The sequence below is a fragment of the Micropterus dolomieu genome, linkage group LG10, assembly GCF_021292245.1.
Source record: "Micropterus dolomieu isolate WLL.071019.BEF.003 ecotype Adirondacks linkage group LG10, ASM2129224v1, whole genome shotgun sequence".
Classification (NCBI taxonomy): Eukaryota; Metazoa; Chordata; class Actinopteri; order Centrarchiformes; family Centrarchidae; genus Micropterus; species Micropterus dolomieu.
In genome coordinates this window covers 5,902,721-5,917,052 of record NC_060159.1, presented here as the reverse complement: position 1 = coordinate 5,917,052, position 14,332 = coordinate 5,902,721, and the positions used below count along the sequence as shown (strand labels likewise).

Genomic DNA, 14,332 nt, shown 5'->3' with positions numbered 1-14,332 from the left:
CTCCATCTCTCCTTTCTTCTCGCTGTTCAGCATTGCTTCATAAAAGCGGCGGCCATGTTGGGTTATATAAACTTCCAAACGGACTGTGCAGTGCAGTGTTTAATGTCTGAAGCGAATCATATCTTCTACAGGACTCGCTAAAGGAAGAGACGGCATCATCGTCTGCCTTTCTAGTTACGTAACCAAATTCAGGCAATTAAGTTTTAACAGGCCACGCTGACCTTTTACTTAACGTCTCAATTACAAGCTTCACATATTGCATTTAAGATGCCCTCAGAACAGCCTGCTTCGGCACTGGAACAAGTTCATCATCAGGTTTTCAAGATAAATACCAAATAGATACTTAATAAACTAGAGCAGACATTATGTAATACAATGCTTTTATAATCAATGTAGTAATTAGTGTGGATCAAAGTGAAGAATTTCTGCTAATTTTCGCCATTGCTTGTAGGCTCAGTATAGATGTTCTTTTGGTGAACAATGGTAACACTTCGTTACTAAAAAAGAAAAGATTTATAAAAAGCATTTATTCGATTATTCATTGAACTTGTAGAATAGATCTAAAATAGGTTGTTGGTTATTTTTATTAATGTAATTTCTAATTCATTCTTAACCATCTGTGGAAAAATATTCTAAACTCAAGGATCACTTACAAGACTTTTTCCAGAGCCTTCAACCAAATACCACAGACTTGACTGGCCTGTTCTGTGCTTAAGTCACGTGATGCTAAAAAAAGACTATGGGATATGGTCAAAAGCTTTGGAAAAAGCTATGTGTGTACCTGCAGTTATTATTTAATACTTTTTTTTTGCAAACACTTTCTTTTGTTTATAAGTAGAAATTTTGTAAGTCAGTGGAGTCATGTGATAAGATTTCTTGGCACATTTGTCTGATAATATGACTTTGGTTTAATGTCGTTGCTGCTTCTGTATTAAATAAAATTGTATAATTTAGAGTGGTCTGGTCCAAAAAATTTATTCCATTTGGTTATCCCATAATATCTGACAGGAAGCTTCATCCCAGCAAAATCATAGGGTGCCCACCTACCAAGTCTACAGGCCAGGAGAATCAGTAGCACACAAACTAGGGCGCAAATCAGAGAGTAACGTCGACCGGCATCTGAGTTCATCAGTCCTGGCTATCAACACCAGGGACATTTCATAGAGGAGAAACGCCACTCAATCACATCCTCAATACAACTCTATGGGGAAAGCCCGTTAACGTCAAAGATGGCGGTTCTCCCGCATATCCCACAACAGCCAAAGCGGGAATCATATTTCAGCCAATTGCATGGTTCCACTGACGTAAGGGTCTGTTATTACTTCTACTGCGCATGTGTGGTAGTAGTGACGCATGCGTAGTAGAAATATAACCAGTCGGGAAAAAACACTTTTTAATCCTTATTTCTGGGCAAAGTCGTTCAGGGATTTTCATTAGATTTTACTGCTGATTCTATTCATGTAGTTTTTATGTTCCAGTGACCAGTAAAAGTGCAGTTCTGTCTTTCTCCCCATTATTAAGATAGGAGCCTGGTCTTGTTAGTCTGAAATAGCTGCCCGGAGGCGTTGCCAAGATGGCGCGGCATGACATGCCTATAAGGACTTTGTCACCACCCGAGAGGTAAGAGATAAGGGGTTGTACCAATTCGGACTTTTTTCCCATACTGGCTAGTATAATGTTGTTTATCTCTGGTGCTGCAGAGATAAACTTATACATTTTAGCTGCTATTCAGAACAACTTGCAGTGACATAGCAGGTCGAGACAGAGTTAAATACCTTTGATCAAACTGATGACCTTTGAGTTACAGAAGACTACCCTGTCATCTATACAATTCTCCACCAGCTTGCCTGGAAATTCCCATCTTATTAAATGTTGGCCAACCCACCAGAGAGACACTTTAAATTTTGAACTAAACACAGAAAGGCTGTCATCAGTTTGGGTTATAAAATAAAGAAAACATTTATGACCAGACAAAATATTGAATATGGATGTTTATCTGTGTTTTTAGAGGTACCTCTAGTTTGCACATACTATATTAAATATAAAATAAGAATGACGGTAAACGGTAAGAATGTGGGTCAACACAACACTGTATAAACACGTTAACGTAATTAGTGTTGACTTCTAGTCTTTACAAACTAATGTACTGCATATTGCTTTCCATCTGTCAGTATAAGGAACGCTATGCACTGACAGAATCCTTCAGGAAGGGAACACTGAGTAACTCCTTCATTTCCACCAAACATCAGCCACACGAAATGTGACAGACACGATTTGGGGGGAAAAAACCACATCTATCTCCTTTATTTAGTTTGAACAAACACACACCCACACATCATTTGCTCTTGTGTTTCTATCACCTCCTCATCATGTGTTAGACCAACGCCCACATTTATGCCAGGAAATGGTAACCGGAGTGACCTTTTGACCCCGAACCAACAGGAAGGCAATAAAGAACAAGAGCAGGAAAGCTCAAAGGACAAAAATCAACCTCTTATTTATTAAAATCCCATCACTAGGCTGTAGCATGTTGCCCCAAAGACTGTGGCAGAGGGAAGTTTGCTGATTAGCAGCATGATTTAACATATGGCACTAGAAAAGGTGCTATAAAACCTGATGTATGACTTGTGTGGCAGTTATCATGGGTTTTAAGGCAATTATTGGAGAAAGGTCGAACACTGCACATTCATCAACTGCATTCTGAATAATTGGATGAGCAATAAAACTAATTCCGGCATTTATGTACTGTACAAGACTCTCTATAGCAAAAAATAACTCCATGAATGTTTAATAGAACATCCATCTTTTTAGCTCTCTATTCATCTATCCATCATGTTTTTACTACCTCGAGAGTGACACATCAATTTATTCACTATGGGAACAATGACAAAAGATAGGAAGATGCTCTTATTTCCATTCAATCCACACTTTCCACCGTGGAGGACGATATATATTTAATACCATGTCCAATCACATTCTACCTGGAGAAGATTACAAGCCCCCACCAACTGCGCCACCTCTACAAAGTCTAATTTATTTTCCTCCTTCTTTAACATATCTCCTCTGTCCTTCATTTTCTCCCTCTCTCTGTCCTTTTTTTTTTGTCTCTTTCTTCTTCTTCTTTCCATTTTACTTGACAGGAATATGAAGGGAACACAAAGTGGACCACACCTGCCTCTACCAAATTCATATACGCTGTACATCAATAAGCATTTGACTAAATCTCACATTAAGATCATTAAAATAATGTATTGAAGTATTCAATATAAACCAGGCTTAAAACAAGTTATGTTCCGTCAGTGAAAAAATGTACTATACAGTGCTGAAAAAGATTCCTCTTTCCATTTTGCAATGCTTTGTATAGCGAAATCTGACAAATCATCATTTTTATCTAAATACTTACTGTAAAAATATTAGAATTCTGTAGACTTATCAAGATGTGTAAGAAAAGGTACCATGAAGGTAAGATACTCGGGAGCTTTGATGCGGCTTGCGGCAAGAGAGACAATCGATCTTTGTTTTTCTCTGTTTCAAGCACATCGAGTTGGATGTGTGTGTTTCTTACTTCTCTGCGTGTGTTTTGGCTGCCATTTTGTTTGCTTTCCAGTTTCAGTTTCAATGCTCTCTCCGTCCCTGCATAAAAATTTCTTTTGTCTTTTGAAAGATCTGTGTGAAAGATTTGGGGTTGAAATGTATGATGAACATAAAATAATTGTGCTCGAGTGTAATTGATATAGTTAGGCACCAATTTTAATCATATCTATCAAGCTGACAGTGATGAAAGAGTGTCTCATTTTCTGCTCTATAATATGCACAAATTAAGAGCTAGATTAACATGACATTCATACTATAATAACTGGATCTAAAGGTTATCTTCAGGCCGGTTAGTTTAAAACTAGCCATCTGGTCACACCTAGCACAGTAGCAGATGAAAGATTGATGTGAATTGCCCTTGTAAAAATAAATCTTGTTAGGTAGAATGACTTAATTGTGGAGTTTACTACTGCTCTTCACTTGGTACAGCTGTTATCATTCCTTACAGAAGACGGTAGAGACTGAAGGAAAATGGATCGACAGGCTGTTTCATTTTAGCTGAGTTGTCATTTGGCTACATATGAAATGGTAAATGTTAAATGATATCTAGTGCTGTAAAAAATTAATCTGTACCCTAGAAAATGCTTCTTCTATCTATCTAAACTCTTCTTGTTTGGAGGTTTCAATATATTATAAGATGAAACTACCCTTCCAGAAACCACAGCGGCCCTGAATAATAACATCAGTGATGTAATATTACACAACAAGCCCAAGTGTCACTGGCTACAGCTCTCTCCACAGAGAAGCTTGCAGTAAATGCTGCTGTGACATCCCAGTGGCCCAGTCTAGAAAGAATGCCATGCATTATTGACCTGAGAAGTCCAAGACACCATCACTTATTCATCTGGCCCCACTGTAACCATCCACATCTCAGAAAAACATTGCTACCTGCTAACGTAAAAGCTCCGTACAGAGACAGTAAAGCATGACTTTCTCCAGCCTCTTTTCTCCACTGTGTTCTTGAGAAGAGCTGCAGGGGTCATGTCGGACATTCAAATCCAGGTTTGAGGAAGGAAAAGGAACTAGAGGTGGAGTGATTAGTCTATTAGTAATTTTTAGCCACATTAGCGACATGGCTGTAGGGATGGGAATGTCGGTGTGTCGGTTGGTCAATCGGTCCGATGTTATCAAACATTAGCATGCTAACACGTTAAATGATCAACATAGTAAACATGATACCTTCTAATGCCACTGAGCATGTTAGCAAGCAGATGTTGGCATTTGGTCCTAAGCGCTGAGCCGCTGTACTTAATCTTGTATAAGTAAAAATGCCAAAAATGAATTTGTTCCGGCTCAAACATGAGAATTTGCTAGTTTTCATTGTCTTCTATGATATTAATTCCATTATGTTGGATTTTAGACTGTTGGTCGCACAAAACAAGCATTATGAATATGTCAACTTGAGGGTTATTTTTTTCTTTTTTTACAATTTTCTTACATTTATGGACCAAAAAAAGTATCAATCAATCAAGAAAACAACTGAGAAATTGACTTTGTCATTGACAATCAAAATAATCATTAGTTTCATCTCTTAAAACAACAGTTTGAAAAACAGTCTTTCAAAACCCCATCACCACAACAGCCATATAAAATGACATGTCATTTGCTCACATGTATCAAAAACAAATCTGCATACAAACCTCAAATCAGTCTATATATTTGAGTTATGAAAATGAGAAAATATTATCCTAAACATTCAGTATTACACTGATGATTATTGCTCATACAGACTGAGTAATAACCAGTCCTTGCTGTAAGCCTGCATATTGCATGATAACATCATGTTGTCAGGACAGTTTGCATACAGAACAAGAACATTTGCGTGAAACGTAATCGGTGACATTTTATCAATCTGTTTTTGAGAAACAGAAGATGTATGATGCTTGCAGTTGCTGAATAGACATTCGAAAGCGTTGCGAGGAAGCTGCGATAGGGAAATCCACCATAGCGCCCTGGCACGATGGACCCCCAGAGGAAGAGGAGATGAGGAGACTGGACAGAGAAAGGGGTGGGCGGGAGGGGTGCGGAATGCGAGAGCGAAGAAGAGGACGTGTGTGGTGTGGGTATTTATGGAAATGCCTGGAGTAACGTCACTGATGTTTGGTCCCGCTCCTGAAACTCTGCTCATAGCACCACTTAGAGGGTTGTGGTAAAGTAGAAAAAGCAAGTCAGTGTGGGAAATGACTTGGTACATTGTGGTTTAAGAAACGGCTGCAGGTCAGGTTGGTCTCTTGGATCTATTAGTTTCATTAAGGAACGTGAGTGTGGTTCTGGGATGACAGAAGTTACAGTTTGCTGCTTTCTAGAAGTGTCAAATCACAGAAATCGTCATTGATGTGAGATTAGTCACTTGGTATTCCAGTCACAAGCCTACTCTCACAAACTCTATTATTCTAGTGACCGCACACTCTAAACAGCTTGGATAGCCACACGATGACCTATGTGTATATTAAGTAAAAACTGCGGAACAATTCAACAATTATTATGCAGCACCAAAGCAAAAGCAATGTCATCATCCTATTTACTGTAAGGTGGCGTTGCTGCTGCATTTGCTAATAGAGACCAGATAGACTGAGGGTGAAGGCAAGGGTGATCTTGGTGATTTAAGGCTGACAAACCCATCTCCTTATTGGGCCTGAGCTGCGTGGCTCCTTATCAGCCAGCTTCTTGCTACTTGGAAACAAGTGCAGAGCACAGCAGAAGGGACAATAGACAGGGAAACGAGACGAGCGCATCTCAGTGTTGCAGACTGAGGTGTTTATTTTTAAGCGTCTGAAGGAAGATGAGAAGAAAAGAGTACAAAATACACACACACACACAAGGATGAAACAGAGATTGTGATGTGATGTTGGCGGTAAAGCTGAAAGGAGAAAAAGTGGGATGAGTGCAGATGTCAGGGGTTTGAAGGGATGAACCAGTGAACATATGACCAACAATCAACCAAGCATTTTCTGCGCAGGCCTCTCAAGCCTGTTTTGAATTAGAAGCACAACCTTTTGTGTTTTACGATGCAATAAACGTCAGGGTGCAGAGATGCAAAGGCTCTCTCTGTGAAAAATACAGCAGATGTCCTTTTTATATCTGCACATTTAATGGAATCCCAGGCAGGAAATGTTCAAGCCAGCCGCAGAGTGCAAAGGCTGAATTCCTAATGTTTTAGCGATGCTGCAGTAACACACCATCAAAGTGTTATGCCCTAATCAATATTGATGTCTTTCATTAGTCCTTTGGTCACAGCAGTTTGGCATGGAGCCTATTTGTACAGTTGGGGATTATGACACGAGGCTCAAAAAAGTAATTCCAATCAGTGATCTGCAGAGGAAATACCTTCTGCTAAAATACGCTCATCACAAATACCAACCTCTGCTGCCCTTAGAAACTGTTCAATAAAAAACTTTGTGAATATTTAATATGCTTAATCACACACTGATATTTTATATCAATGCTGAATGTGCGCAAGAACAACAAACGGATGTTTTGGAACATAAAGAATTCAGAGCAGTCGACCGAAAGACTCTTATGTCACGTCCTCCCAAAACAAAAGATAGTCAGTTTACTGTCATAGAAGCTGTAGAAAACGAGCAGAAATTCACATTACATAGGTTGGAAGCAGTGAATGTCTAATTGTTTTGCTTAAAAAATTTAAAGCTACAGCAGAATAAAAGAAGCACATAGAACAGTCATACATGAATGCTTACAGTAAATGCTGCAGGGGTCAATGTTGGTCTCCAGTGTGGAGGTCAGTCTAAAAGAATCAATAACACTGATACTCTGTATTGCTCAAAAGGAATTTAAATGCATTATATGCATTGTAGATGGACATTATTGCCAGAACATTATGGATGAATTCTAGCCAGTAAAACAAAAGACGAGATGAAAAGGACAATAAACACAACATATGAGAAAACTGACAGGTTTAACATCTGCGTGGTGGCTTTGAGGCTAAAAATAAATTCAGTACAAAGTCAATCCAGATGCATAATACATAAAACATCACAGCATGCATGGCATTATGCCCTATATTGCATGCAGTCTTCATGCTGTAATGCAGTAATGTGTACTGTATAATCAAGTTAAAACATGACAAACCTTATATCACATGAAACAATCAATCAATATCACCTGTATATCCTCTGTCCTATATATAACCTGCTGTTTAAGGTTTATATAAAAGCATTGCAGAGGCCAACCCCCACCGACAATCCCAGTCCGCTGCACTGCAGCATCATAAATTACCCAACCCAACACACAGACCTACAGCAACAATATCACCCACCAAACACCACATTACACTCCACTGATCCTTGAATGAGGACGGGCTCCACACCACACAGTGTCGTGTTTGCCGAAGACTGATACAGTTTTATTGTCTATGCACCTGAGCACACAATGCCATGTAATGTAGAGGGCGGAGGGTGTATTCATGGTGACCCAAGCAGATTAATTGGTGACTTTATGCTTCACTGATGCAGGGATGAAAAGTCTATAGATCTTTTAAACTGGAAATGGAAATCATGTAGGGATGGTTTACAACAGAATACCGCTGAGGCCATGGCTAATGATGTGGTGAAAGTGATATGTATAAAGCTACAGATCAATTTGAAACTTAAGAAATCTGCCTTATATCCTACACACACACGCAGTGTGGTAGGGACATAACAACCACAACAAAGTGACTATACTGCAAAATATCAGCTTGCCGTAGTAAAATCGGACACCCAAAGCTTATTACTGGGCGTACATATAAGGTATATATATATATATATATATATATTGAATCATTTTAATACGAGCAGCTATCTGTATTTAAGACATTTATGCCATTTTCTCACTTAGAAAGTTTTCACTATTCAGTACTGTTTTTGGCATTTCTGCCAAGAGAGACAAGGAAGGCAGGGGACAGAGAGAGTGGATGATTTGCAGCACAGGGCCCGGGTGCGGCAATAAGGCCCTGAAATACATTACGGGGCCCACCAGGTGAGCCGAGGTGCCCCTTTTCACAGTATTTGCTCATGTGATTCAACATGGCAATCATTCACTTCTGCAGGTTCTCTCGCTCAAATTTACACACTCCATGTTTCCATTATCTGTCTCTCCATCTCACTCCCATCGCTCTTTCCTTCTCTTTCTAATCATTTTCCCTCCCTAAATTCCTTTCATAAATCAAAAGAATAATAATCTAACCCCAGGAGAGCGGGAAAGGGGACAGATGGCAGAAAGATGACAGTGCCTGACAGTGCAGTGGATCAGCTACACAGATAACGGTCTCATAAATGTAGATTTAAAAGGTAAAAAGATGGAGGAGGTTTTTTTTTTCATTTTCACTTCCAGAAAAGCTTCAAAGCCAAGAGCATCACTTGGGAGATAATTTTAACTTTCTGTAGTTGTCATATAACTTCTGTGAGAGGGTACAACAAGATAAATAAATCTAAATTTAGAGAACTCACGCTTCTGTGCAAGAACTGAGAGGAGTCTTGACAACTACGCTTCTCATATCTGCAACCTATCTCCATTAATACACATTATACTACCCTGCATAATGCAACGAGACACTTCTATCGGCCTGACAAGATTGAAAAGACAACATCCCAAATACAAAGCAAAAAATGAATAGAAAAGCAAATAGAAGTAAGACATTATTGCTCTGTCATAGTGAAAGATAATCTAACAAAAAATTATTTGTATGATGTGGTATGGTGAGCAAAGCCACGCACCACTGCAATCTGTCTCTATGCTTCGCCATAGCTTCGAGGCCTCGGAATCGGCCATTTTGTTTTTCTGTTTTTGTTCACATGCAGAGTGTCTCTGAGAAAGTGAGAGGATGTCCTGTGAGGGCTGACTGGACACAAAAAAGCTCAATCCTGCCTTTCACTCTGACCTGTCATATCCCTGCCACTTAGCCAAGGGAGTAGGTTTGGTCTCAACATTGGTAGGGACACAACAACCCCCGCAACCACCATCCTTCCCCCAGTGCCAGGATGAAGTGACTGTGGGGGGTGTTACAAATTGCAAATGGGACATTGTTTTTTCATAAAATAATATAAATTGATCGAACAATGCAATGGCCTCATGGGGGGGCATAGAAACAGCTGTTTTCTGCTTGCAGCACTCTCTTCTCTTCTCTCTCTCTGTCTCCCAGTGCTGTCCATATTTCAGAAACAGCAGCTAAGCAAAAGTCACGTGCATCCCAACCAAAGATTTGACGTAGCATCTGAGAGGGCACATCCGAATGATCTAATACGACTTCTCTCCAAAGATAATATGAATCTATCTAATCTCATGTAATTTGCTGAAATATTGGTAGGGACAATTCTGTCATCCTAAAATATTGGTAAGGCCATGCCCCTACCGTCCGTATGCAAAACTACGCCCTTAGCACTCAAATACCTCCCACTATTCTTTAAAATCTGTGCTCTTCTTTTCAGTTTCATTTATAATCTGACATTTTGGAAAATATGCTTATTCACTTGTTGGTAGATAGATAGAAAAGATTGTTCTCGCTCTGATGTCTGTACGCTAAATACGTAGCTAACACCAGAACACCTTTAGCTTAACTTAGCTTAACCACTGGAAATACACATAAAGAAAATCCACCTCTAAAGCACACTAATTAACATGTTATGTTGTTTGTTTAATCTGTACAGGAGTTAAAGTGTCAAAATGACACACTGCGGTGTTACGGGGGTTATGTTATGTTATGGGTTATACAGTATATGCCCTGTAATATTACAACATGTCTGTTTTACACTTTCGTTACCTTTGTACATAGTCAGGCTAAATCTTACCCCCCATTTCTAGTCCTTATGCTAAGCAAAGACAATCACGGTAGCTCCATATTTACAGATATCGCTTGACATTAACAGATATGAGAGTGATATCGATCTTCTCATCGAACTCTCAGCAAGAAAGCCAGCGAGCCTTTTCTTTAAGAAATGCAGTGTTGTGTTAACTTTATTAATCCTTTGTCAGTAGATTTAAATCATCTCTATTTTTCTGTAATCTATTTGACAGTTTTTTGCTCTATTTAAAATTACTTCTGATAAAGGATTAAATTTGTTAAGCTTTGTGGGAGACTTTGTGATGAAAAGAGACTTGTGATGTGCTGACAACCTGGCAAAAATCTAAATCAAAGGAAAAGACTCTTCAGTCCTGATGATAAAATGTTATTTCCCAGGGCATAGAGACATTTCTTAGAGAAAATTAAATATTTTGATAAATACATAACCCCTGTTATGATGTCTCCAAGAAACAGACACAATCTCTACTCAGTCAACCATGTCTCCTCTATCTCTGGACTAGGAACCAAAAATAGGCATAACTATATAAGCATACTGGACCACCACAGGGTATTATTCTGGAAATCTCAGAGTTGTGAATGCGACAGCAGCAGAACAAGCTCTGCTGAATCTATGAGGATGATTTTGTTTGTCATGCAGCTAAAACCTGAACTGCACTCTGACAGCAAGAAACAACCGCATTTAGTTCACACTCCCAATCCAGAGTTCTTTACAAAAGAGGAAGCGAGGCATTGGTCTAGTTCTTTGCTCAAGGGCACTTTACAACTGCCCTTGAACAAAGAATAATGGATGCTTCTCTATAGTTTGAGCAAGTACAGTCCTTGCCGAGCTCTAGGTTGGATCCAGACCTAATAGTAAACTGCTTTTTGTGATTCTGCACCTAGCCTTGCTGGGTTGTCAGTCATTATGTGAAGTGTAACAAAGCATTTAATCCCAAAATTAGATAAAACGTTTTTCTTGCAAATGACTGCTAGTGTAAAAGGTGTTTATATGTGAAGCTGACACATACCAAGACTTTGGAAGATCATCATCTAGCAAAAAGCATTTTTCCTTCTAATTTTTATCAAATCTTTCCATTTTAGAAAAATGGCTAGCGATGTGCCAAATATCGCTCAGACTGGTTGTAGAAGCTCTAATTAAGAATGCCTAATGTGACCGTCTGTCTCATTTCATTTAAGACCAATGTGAGATGGTTTACAGTATGTGGCTATAGTATAAGGTTGATGTGGTTGCTTGTGTGTATTGACTTGAGGTAAGTGGTTGGTTTGGGCCTGTTAAGGACCTTTCACACCACAAAAACTTATACTTGCATACTTATTGGTTGATTTTAACTTGAAGCTTTAGGCTGAGAGCCTGAATCAGAAAGATTCAGGAGAAAAGGGGCTGCTAGAAATACAGTAGGAAACAAAAAAAGACCTGCACCTGCAACAAAACACATAATGCGCAGCCAGCTGGCTCAGTATTCAGCAGCATCGATCGTGGAGGCCTTTAGCTCCATTTCAGAGGAGTACAATACAGGCGGGCGTAAAAGTGCCCGTGTGAAATGAACAACGGCCATGGTGTTTCTGAGAAACAATCAGTGGATGGTGATGGTGTTGTGAGTCACCATTTATCCAGAGAGCAGCCCCTTCACAGTGTGTGCATTAAAGGCCTGACACCCCCTCCCACCACCACCACCCCCTCCCTGTTCCTGTCTCTCTCCCTCTCTGCAGTCCAAACAGTGCAAGCTGCATAATGCGATATAGTATAGCGGTCATGGAGCATCCTCGAGGGCTTTTTATATGCTATCTATTTACTTCAGGCTATAATCTGCCATTGTCTTGAATCCACAACTGTCCGTAAACAAGGCCTGAAGGCTATTTGCCTTTAGAAATTAACTCAACTCTACTTCACGACAGCATCTGTTATTTTAAGGTCATTAAAAATCACTGCAAACTCACTAAAGGAATGTGATTTCAGGAATTTAAAATCCTGTCACAATGTTCACTGCATGATGTCCAGTCCACCCTCAAGTGACAGCATCTGTCAGTGGCCATCAGTCAGCCAGCCTGCTGCTCCATGTGGTAATAAAAAATAACTCCAGTATCTATAATATCAATCAATATCTAATCTGCCTCACCGTTAAACCTCAGGATAACCAACAATCATGTCTCTATTTCTGCATCACGAGGCTCGGGTACCTCTCACATGCATTGCGCGCTGTGCGTGCAGGCAGCACAGGGGCGTCAATTCACCACACAAAATCCAGACATCGCCAATTGTTTCTCACCAGAACGTCCATACCTGCAGAAATCGACCAGGTTTTCCAATACACATGTTATTTCAATTTGGACCATGAGCTGGAATTTGGGAAATCATTAGGCTGCATATAACACACCAAATGACCCACAGGGAAGCTTGCAGGGAGAACTGCCTGGACTGCTCCCGCACGTTTTTATAGCTAATAAGGTCAAAATTGGAAGCACTACCATATATTGCCTTAGCTTTATGTAGCCTAATACCCTGCATTAGAAATGGTACACACTTAGACCGTGTGGAGTATACCGGGGTACCAGTTCAGCACCCAGCCTGGACAGCGCGGGGCTCACTGAAAGTGATGAGCGTCGCCTCGGAGACGGCTGGCTGGATGGGATACTGAGGGGGTGGGAGAGGAGGAGGGGGGCTGGGTGTCATAGTGCGGGTTTCACCATGGTCCTTCCACGGCGCCGCCATCACCCCCACCCCACCGACCGTCAAACACCAGGGTATTTTCGAGATCCTTTCACGCCTCCGTCACGTAAATGTGACACGGATTTGGCCGCATGTGATGCAAATACACTGCGTAAAAAGAAATAAAAAGGAGACACGCATTCATGGAGCTGGATCAAGCCCCCCCCCCGCCGTTTATATCGGCTACCCTCCTCCCACCGACTTTACCATGGCGCAGTTTACTACACATGACATTCTCTCCATCACATCAGACCACCGCAATAACCCTGACACCTCTTTTCAAACCCGCGGGGATGCTGTTTTTTTGTGTGTGTTTTTGGTTTCTGGCTGACACGAGTGCGACAGATTGATTCACGATTCACCATCTTACTGCGACATCAGCAGTCTACTTGCTGCCTCTATCAGTTTTAAAGGTGGGATATGAGGCTCGATGTTGATTTTGAGGACAGCAATCCCTTCCAAAATGCCTGGGACGAACGCTTCGCTCAGAAACAACCCCGGACCTCTTTGACAATGCGGTGCTCGGGCACAAACTCGACCTGCTGAGACGATAAAGTCACCTCCTCAGAGGCTTGCCTTCTCTGGTGCTATCCAAGGTGCTGAAACATTGAAAACGCCCACACTGAACACACGCATTATAGCGCACCGCATCCATCCTCTCAGCACTCCACTGCGTGTTTGAGATTCATCCCACGGGAGGTCACGCTTTGCCTTCCTTGCATTCTTCCCTTCTTTCACGCGCCTCTTCCCACTAACAATGCTGCAAAGTATCCGCTACGTTCCCGGGCACGACGAAACCCCAAAGCATTTAAAGCGTTTCTCTCATCATCATTCAGGGTGGCAGAAATCAGACGTCCGGAGCTCACGTTTCAGAGTAACATTCAATAACAATGCGCTTAAATGCACAAAAACTAACAAGTTTAAGAAATATAAATGTTTAAAAATGGAGTAGAAAATGTGCCTTACCTGTGCCTGTTGTCGGTGCCCCGCAGTCAGTATGGGAGGAAATGTCTGCGTATTTCAACAGCTAACCGATACCAGCCTCTCTCTCTATGACTGGGATGCTGCAAAGGCACTGCGCGTTCGCTGATTCCTCCTCACTCCTTCTTCAATGGGGTAAAGCAGTGCAGCTCTAGTCAAAGATGGCGGACACTTTTGACGTCAGCACCAGCTTTTAATAGATATCTGTCAGAGAGAGAGAGAGAGGGAGAGATGGGGGGGGGGGGGGGGTT

At 40.8% G+C, this 14,332-nt stretch overlaps 1 protein-coding gene across 6 annotated transcripts in view; it reads right to left on the bottom strand.

Moving 5' to 3' along the window:
* snap25a (synaptosome associated protein 25a) overlaps positions 1-14,332 on the bottom strand; it is a 49,361-nt gene that overhangs the window by 25,885 nt on the left and 9,144 nt on the right. For all 6 annotated transcript variants that reach the window (XR_006826724.1, XR_006826725.1, XM_046060514.1 and 3 more), the window contains exon 2: positions 14,067-14,285. The gene's annotated coding sequence lies outside the window, so the exon portion shown is untranslated. The remainder of the gene's footprint in view (positions 1-14,066; positions 14,286-14,332) is intronic.